This window comes from Coturnix japonica, unplaced genomic scaffold (assembly GCF_001577835.2).
Source record: "Coturnix japonica isolate 7356 unplaced genomic scaffold, Coturnix japonica 2.1 chrUnrandom594, whole genome shotgun sequence".
Classification (NCBI taxonomy): Eukaryota; Metazoa; Chordata; class Aves; order Galliformes; family Phasianidae; genus Coturnix; species Coturnix japonica.
In genome coordinates, this window is record NW_015439967.1 from 13741 (window position 1) to 23301 (window position 9561).

Below are 9561 nucleotides of genomic sequence, written 5' to 3' on the forward strand. Positions count from 1 at the left end.
AAACCCCCTTAGGGACCCCAAAACCTCCTTAGGGACACCAAAAACCCCTTTAAAGACCCCAAAATCCCCTTTAAAGCGAAGCACCTTGGACACCTTCCCCCAGGCGCTGCTCACTGTGTTCCAGGTGCTATGAAACCCTATAAATACCCCAAAAATACCCTATAAATACCCCAAAAACACCCTATAAATAACCCCAAAAATACCCTTTAAATACCCCAGAAATACCCTTAGGACCCCAAAATCCCCTTTAAAGACCCCAGAAACACCCTTAGGGTCCCCCAAATCCCCTTTAAAGACCCCAAAAACACTGTTAGGGACACCAAAACCCCCTTAGGGACACAATAAACACCCTTTGGGACCCCAAAACCCCCTTTAAAGACCCCAGAAACACCCTTTAAAGCGAAGCACCTTCGACACCTTCCCCCAGGCGCTGCTCACCGTGTTCCAGGTGCTCTGAAACCCTATAAATACCCCAAAATCCCCTTTAAAGACCCCAAAACCTACTTAAGAACACCAAAAACCCCCTTAGAGACACAATAAACATCCTTGGGGAACCCAAAATCCCATTTAGGGACCCCAAAATCCCCTTTAAAGACCCCAAAACCCCTTTAAGGACACAAAAATCCCCTTTAAAGACCCCAGAAACAACCTTAGGGAACCCAAAATACCCTTTAAAGCGAAGCACCTTCAACACCTTCCCCCAGGCGCTGCTCACCGTGTTCCAGGTGCTTTAAAACCCGATAAATACCCCAAAAACACCCTTTAAATACCCCAAAAATACCCTTTAAATACCCCAGAAATACCCTTAGGAACCCAAAATCCCCTTTAAAGACCCCCAAACCCCTTTAAGGACACCAAAAACCCCTTTAAAGACCCCAGAAACACCCTTAGGGAACCCAAAACCTCCTTATGAACACCAAAAACCCCCTTGGGGACCCCAAAACCTCCTTAGGGACACAATGAACACCCTTAGGGGCCCCAAAATCCCCTTTAAAGCGAAGCACCTTCGACACCTTCCCCCAGGCGCTGCTCACTGTGTTCCAGGTGCTATGGAACCCTATAAATACCCCAAAAATACCCTTTAAATACCCCAAAAACACTCTTTAAATACCCCAATACCCCCTTTAAGGACACAATAAACCCCTTTAAAGACCCCAAAACACCTTTAAGGACACCAAAAACCCCCCTTAGGGACACAATGAACATCCTTAGGGACCCCAAAATCCCCCTTAAAAGACCCCAAAATCCCCTTTAAAGACCCCCATACCTACTTAAGAACACCAAAAACCCCCTTATGGACACAATAAACACCCTTAGGGTCCCCCAAATCCCCTTTAAAGACCCCAAAAACACCCTTAGGAACACCAAAAACCCCTTTAAAGACCCCAGAAACACTATTAGGGACCCCAAAATCCCTCTTAAAACCCCAAAACCCCCTCTAAAGACCCCAAAACCTCCTTAAGAACACCAAAAACCCCCTTAGGGACCCCAAAACTTCCTTAGGGACACAATAAACACCCTTAGGGACCCCAAAATCCCATATAGGGACCCCAAAAAACCCCTTTAAAGACCCCAAAACCTCCTTATGAACACCAAAAACCCCCTTAGGGACCTCAAAACCTCCTTAGGGACACAATAAACACCTTTAGGGACCCCAAAATCCCCTTTAAAGACCCCAAAACCCATTTAAGGACACCAAAAACCCCTTTAAGGACACCAAACACCCCTTTAGGGACACCATAAACACCCTTAGAGACCCCAAAACCTCCTTAGGGACACAATAAAAACCCTGAGGGATCCCAAAAACACCCTTAGGGAACCCAAAATCCCCTTTAAAGACCCCAAAACCCCTTTAAGGACACCAAAAGCACCTTTAGGGACCCCAAAATCCCCTTTAAAGACCCCAAAACCCCTTTAAGGACACCAAAAACCCACTTAGGGACACAATAAACACCCTTAGGGACCCCAAANATTCCATATTTGCCTCATATATGCCCCTTATATGCCCCAAGGACCCCATATATGCCCCATATATGCCCCATATATACCCCCAAAGACCCCATATTTGCCCCATATATGCCCCAAAGACCCCATATATGCCCTATATATACCCCAAAGACCCCATATATACCCCAAGGACCCCATATATGCCCCATATATACCCCATATATACCCCAAAAAACCCATATATACCCCAAGGACCCCATATATACCCCATATATACCCCAAGGACCCCATATACACCCCATAGACCCCATATACACCCCATATGCCCCATATACACCCCATGGACCCCATCTATGCCCCATATACACCCCATATGCCCCATATACACCCCATAGACCCCACATATACCCCAAGGACCCCATATATACCTCATATATGCCCCATATACACCCCATATGCCCCATATACACCCCATCTACGCCCCATATACACCCCATAGACCCCATATATGTCCTATATATCCCCTCACCAGGTGCCTCTGCAGGCAGCGCAGGCTGTGTCCGTACTTGAGGCAGAACTCACAGAGGTAGAGGACGGGCAGCGCCGTCAGCTCCTGCGGGTACGGGGAGAAGTACCAGGGCTTGAGGCGATGGCGGCCCAGCTCGATGCACTCGATGTTCTTCATCCGCGTCACGATGTCGTCGTGGCTCCGGTCCGACACCAGGCTGCCCGTCATACGGGGGGCAGAGGGGGCTCCGTCCGACGAGTCCTGGGAGTCCTATAGTGGGGGACATAGGGGGGTTTAGAGGGGTTATAGGGGGGTTTAGGGGGGCTATAGGGGGGTTTAGAGGGGTTATAGGGGGCGTTAGAGGGGTTAAAGGGGGGTTATAGGGGGTGAGGGGGGGCTTTGGGGGGGTTTAGAGGGGTTAAAGGGGGAGGGGGCTCCATCTGAGGAGTCCTGGGAGTCCTATAATGGGGGAAAATGGGGGTTAAAGGGGGTTAAATGTGGGGTTATAGGGGTTATAGGGGGGTTAAAGGGCTTTAAGGGGCTTTAGAAGGGTTAAAGGGGGATTTAGAGGGTTAAATGGGGAGGGGGCTTCGTCTGAAGGAGTCCTGGGAGTCCTATAGTGGGGGTAGATGGGGTAGGGGGGATATAGGGGCTTTGGGGGGCTTTAGAGGGGTTAAAGGGGGCTTTAGGGGGGGTTATAGGAGGTTAAAGGGGGCTTTAGAAGGGGTTAAAGGGGGGTTTAGAGGGGTAAAGGGGCTTAGGGGGGCTTTAAAGAAGGGTTAAAGGGGGATTTGAGGGTTAAAGGGGGTTATTTGGGGGTGAGGGAGAGGGGTTTAGGGGGCTTTGTAGAGATTAAAGGGGGGTTTAGAGGGTTAAAAGGGCTTAGGGGGGGCCTATAGGGGGGTTTAGAGGGGTTAAAGGGGATTTAGGGGGCTTTAGAAGGGTTAAAGGCGGGATTTTAGAGAGGGGTTAAAGGGGGATTTAGAGGGGTTAAAGGGGCTTAGGGGGGTTAATAGGGGGATTTAGAGGGTTTAAAGGGGCTTTAGGGGGGGTTACAGGGGTTATAGGGGGGTTTAGAGGGGTAAAAGAGCTTTAGGGGGGTTTAAAGGGGCTTTAGAAAGGGAGAGAGGGGGATTTAGAGGGGTTAAAGGGGAAGGGGGCTCCATCTGATGGAGTCCCCTGGGAGTCCTAATATGGGGGGAAATGGGGTTAGGGGGTAAAATGGGGGGTTATGGGTTATAGGGGGTGAGGACGGGGTCTAGGGGCGCTGTTAAGAGCTGTGGTTAAAAGGGGGTTTTAGAGGGGTTAAAGGGGAGGGGGCTCCCGTCTGAGGGAAGATCCTTGGGAAGCATCCTATAATGGGGGTAGATGGTGGGTTAGGGGGGATACTACAGGCGGAGCTTTGGGGGGGTTAGAGGAGTTAGAAGGGGGAAGGGGGCTTCTGTCTGATTAGTCCTCTGGAGTCCTATATTGCAGGGGGGTAAATGGGGTTACAAAAGGGGGTTAAATGGGGGGTTATAGGGGTTATAGTCACATTTTAACCCCCATAATCAAACTCATCCGTTCCAGACAGGCTGATTTCCTTTCCTGCCCGGCTGCGCGGCCACAGCGCCGACGAGCTGACCGTTTCTGCAATGGGGAAATGGGGGGGGTCATGCAACAAGGACCTCCCCATTAAACCCCTAAGGACCCCATTAATAACTTCTAAGGACCCCATATACCCTAAAGGACCACAAGGAACCCCCATATAACCCAAGGACCCCCCATATACCCTCAAGGACCCCCCCATAATACCCTAAGACCAAAAAAGGACCCCCCCCATAAAGGACCCCCCAAGTACCGCCCCGCTGGCCTAATGACCCATTAACCTAAGGACCGCCCCCCATAGACCCTGAGGACAACAAGGACCCCCCCCATATACCCCATAAGGACCCCTCCAATAGACCCCTGAGGACCAAACAAGACCCCCCCCAATAAGGAAACCCCCCCATACAATCCCTAAGGACCCCCCATGTTAACCCCAAGGAACCCCCCATATGACCCCTAAGGACCAACAAGGACCCCCCCCATAAGGACCCCCCCATATAACCCGCAAGACCCCCCCATATAACTCCTAAGGACCCCCCCCCAATAGACGCCTAGCACAAAGGACCCACCCCCCCCATATACCCCCTAAGGACCCCCCCATATACCCCAAGGACCCCCCCAATGTACCCCAAAGACCTCCCCCCCATATACCCCTAAAGACCCCCCATCAGACCCCCTAAGACCCCCAATAACCCCAGGAGACCCATAGACCCTAAGGACCCATTACCCCTAAAGACCCCCATATACCCCTAAGGAAACAAGGACCCCCCCATAAGGACCCCTCCCCATAGACCCCTAAGGCCCCCATATAACCCATTACCCCATTCCACCCCATTCCCCCCCATTGTCACCTGTGGGAACACAGAGGCCTGTGAGGTGTCGGTGGCTGCGGGGACGGGGGTGGCGGGTGAGACCACCTCCACCTTACGCTTCTGGGGGACAACGGACCGGTTCAGACCAGTACAGACCAGTACAGACCAGTATAACCCAGTATAGACCAGTACAGACTAGTTCAGACCATTATAGACCAGTACAGACTAGTATAGACCAGTATAGACCAGTATAACCCAGTATAACCCAGTTCAGACCAGTTCAGACCAGTTCAGACCAGTATAGACCAGTACAGACCAATATAACCCAGTATAGACCAGTTCAGCCCAGTACAGACCAGTATAACCCAGTAGAACCCAGTAGAACCCAGTTCATCCCAATATAACCCATAGGGGACAGTGACCCATTGGGGACCCATAGGGGACAATGATGGGGACCCATAGGGGACCCATAGGGGACAGTGACCCATTGGGGACCCATTGGGGACAATAGGGACCCATTGAGGACCCATAGGGGACAGTGACCCATTGGGGACCCATAGGGGACAATAATGGGGACACTATAGGGGACAATAATGGGGACCCATAGGGGACAATAATGGGGACGCTATAGGGGACAACAATGGGGACCCATAGGGGACAATAATGGGGACCCATAGGGGACAATAATAGGGACCCATAGGGGACAGTGACCCACTGAGGACCAATAGGGGACAATAATGGGGACCCATAGGGGACAATGAGAGGGACCCATAGGGGACAGTGACCCACTGGGGACAGTGACCCATTGAGGACCCATAGGGGACCTATATGGGACAATAATGGGGACCCATAGGGGTCAGTAATGGGGACCCATAGGGAACAATAATGGGACCCATAGGGGACAATGAGAGGGACCCATAGGGGACAATAATAGGGACACCATAGGGAACTATAATGGGGACCCATAGGGGACAATAATGGGGACAATATAGGGGACAATAGTGGGACCCATAGAGGACCCACTGGGGACAATAATAGGGACACTATAGGGGACAGTAATGGGGACCCATAGGGGACAATAATGGGACCCATAGGGGACAATGAGAGGGACCCATAGGGGACAGTGACCCATTGAGGACCCATTGGGGACCCATAGGGGACAGTGACCCATTGAGGACCCATTGGGGACCCATTGGGGACAATAATAGGGACCCATAGGGGACAATGAGAGGGACCCATAGGGGGACAATAATGGGGACCCATAGAGGGACAATAATGGGGACGCCATAGGGGACAATAATAGGGACACTATAGGGGACAATAATGGGGACCCATAGGGGACAGTGACCCATTGAGGACCCATAGGGGACAGTGACCCATTGAGGACCCATTGGGGACCTATAGGGGACAATAATGGGGACACTATAGGGGACAATAATGGGGACCCATAGGGGACAATGAGGGACCCATAGGGGACAGTGACCCACTGGGGACAGTGACCCATTGAGGACCCATTGGGGACCCATAGGGGACAATGAGGGACCCATAGGGGACGCCGGGGTTACCGTGGGTCGCTGTGGGGCCGGGGGGGGCTCGGCTGCGCTCTCCTGGGGCAGATGGAAGCGGAGGGTGAGGGGCAGCGGCCCCGACCCCAAAGACCCCGATGACCCCGGTGGCCCCGATGACCCCGGGAGGCTCTTCCCATTGGCCAACGCCAGCTCCAGACTCTTCCTCTGCTCCGGGAGGAAGAGGAGGCATTTAGGGGTGGGGGGATGGGAGGGGGGGAATGGGGGCAGTGGGGTTAATGGGACCAATGGGGTCAATGGGGTCAATAGGGTCAATGGGGTCAATGGGACCAATGGGGTCAATGGGATCAATGGGGTCAATGGGGTTAATGGGGTCAATGGGGTCAATGGGACCAATGGGATCAATGGGACCAATGGGGTCAATGGGGTCAATAGGGTCAATGGGGTCAATGGGACCAATGGGGTCAATGGGGTTAATGGGGTCAATGGGATCAATGGGACCAATGGGGTCAATGGGATCAATTGGGTCAATGGGACCAATGGGACCAATGGGGTCAATGGGGTTAATGGGGTCAATGGGATCAATGGGACCAATGGGGTCAATGGGGTCAATGGGATCAATGGCGTCAATGGGGTCAATGGGGTCAGTGGGGTTAATGGGGTCAATGGGGTCAATGGGGTCAATGGGACCAATTGGGTCAATGGGGTCAATGGGACCAATGGGGTCAATGGGGTTAATGGGGTCAATGGGACCAATGGGGTCAATGGGGTCAATGGGATCAATGGGGTCATTGCAATCAATTGGGTCAGTGGGGTCAATGGGACCAATGGGATCAATGGGGTCAATGGGTTCAATTGGTTCAATGGGGTCAATGGGGTCAATGGGATCAATGGGACCAATGGGGTCAATGGGGTTAATGGGGTTAATGGGATCAATGGGGTCATTGCGATCAACTGGGTCAGAGGGGTCAATGGGATCAATGGGGTCAATGGGGTTAATGGGGTCAATGGGGTCAATGGGACCAATGGGATCAATGGGGTCAATGGGGTCAATGGGGTCAATGCGACCGATTGGATCAATGGGATCAATAAAGTCAATGCAATCAATGGGATTAATGGGGTCAATGGGGTCAGTGGGATCAATGGGGTCAATGGGATCAATGGGATCAATGGGATCAATGGGGTCAATCACGTCAATGGGATCAATGGAGTCAATGTGATCAACGGGGTCAATGGAATCAATAGGATCAATGGAATCAATGGGATCAATGGGATCAATGGGATCAATGGGATCAATGGGGCCAATGTGGCCGCCAACCCCTTAGTGCCATTGTCCCCAGTGGGTCCCGCTGTGTCCCCCCCCATCAATGGGGTGAATGGGGCTTTTGGGGTCGTCCCCAATGGTTCCATTGGGGAGGGGCTGAGCTTTGGGGTCGTCCCTTTATATGGGTCTGGGGGTCCCCAATGGGGCTGGGGGTCCCCAATGGGGCTGGAGCCGCAGCTCAGCTGTCCCTGTCCCCATAGGAGCTATGGGGCTGGGCCCCATCTCGGGGCTGGCCCTTGTCCCCATAGCGTCCCCATAGGGTCCCCATAGTGTCCCCATAGGATCCCCTTGTCCCCATAGGGTCCCCATAGTGTACCCATAGTGTCCCCATAGGATCCCCTTGCCCCCATAGGGTCCCCATAGTGTCCCCTCTTTGGGGTCGTCCCCTATGGGATCCCTATCTTCTCCTATTTAGGGCTGGCCCCTGACCCCAAAGTGTCCCCTAGAGCTGCCCCATAGCACCCCATATCCCTATAACCACCCCATATCCCTATAACCACCCCTTATCCCCACATTATCCCCCTATAGCTGCCCCATAGCACCCCCTACCCCCCTCATAAGCCCCCCCATAACCCCTCCCCCTCTCCTACCCCCCCCATATCCCCACCCCCCCCTTATCCCCATGTTATCCCCCTATACTTTGCCCATAAGCACCCCTAACCCTATAACCCCCCTTATCCCACATTAACCCCCTATAGCTGCCCCATAGCACCCCCTACCCCCCCATAAGCCCCCATAACCCCTCCCCCTCTCACTACCCCCCATATCCCACCCCCCCCTTAATCCCATGTTATCCCCCTATAGCTGCCCCATAGCACCCCCTAACCCTATAACCACCCTTATCCCCACATTATCCCCCTATAGCCTGCCCCATAGCACCCCCTAACCCTACTAACACCCCTTATCCCACATTATCCCCTATAGCTGCCCCATAGCACCCCTACCCCCCCCATAAGCCCCCTAAAACCCCTCCCCTCTCCTACCCCCCCATACCCACCCCCCCCCTTATCATGTTATCCCCTATAAGCTGCCCCATAGCACCCCCTAACCCTATAACCCCCCCTTATCCCCACATTATCCCCCTATAGCTGCCCCATAGCACCCCCTAACCCTATAACCACCCCTTATCCCCACATTATCCCCCTATAGCTGCCCCATAGCACCCCCTATCCCCCCCATAACCCCCTCTCCTATCCCCCATAATCACCCCACACTTTTGCCCCCCCTTTTTGCCCCCAATCCCCTTACCGGTCCCTTTCAGGTGAGTCCAGGCCTGGATCCTGGCAAGCCCGTTCTTTGTTGGGGTCTTCGCTTCTTTTCGGGGTCCCTGGACCCTCTGAAGGTCCAACCCGATCCGGGGTCACCCATTCGTCCAGGCGCTTTATTCGACTGGGGGGGGGGGCACTTTAAATGGGGGGGGGGGGGACATAGTGGGGTATTGGGGGGAGTGGGAGAGGTATGGGGGGGGGGGGGGTTGGGGGGCAAAATGGGGGTTAAGGGGGTAGGTATGGGGGGATGGGGGTCCAGGGGGGGTAAGGGGGTAGGTATGGGGGGGGTTGGGAGGGATAATGGGGGTGTGAATGGGGGGGGGGTTGGGGGGTAAGAGGGTGCGATATGGGGGGGGGGGTTGGGAAGCAAATGGGGGGGGGAAGGGAGTGGGATATGGGGGGGGGTTGGGGGGGTATTGGGGTAGGTATGGGGGGGATAAAGGGGGTGAGATAACCCCATGTGCCCCACATACACCTCCCCCAAACCAAACCCCCTCCATGCTGCCCCCCTTAACACCTCAGCCCCCCCCCCTCCATCCAACCCCCTCCCTCACCCACACTTCCAGCCCCCAGCCCCATCCATGCCTGC

The 9561-nt window shown here is 53.8% G+C and overlaps 1 pseudogene; it reads right to left on the bottom strand.

Annotated features, from left to right (window-relative positions):
• Positions 1 to 2422: 2422 nt before the first annotated feature.
• Positions 2423 to 9561, bottom strand: part of LOC107307429 — an 8787-nt pseudogene continuing 1648 nt past the window's right edge.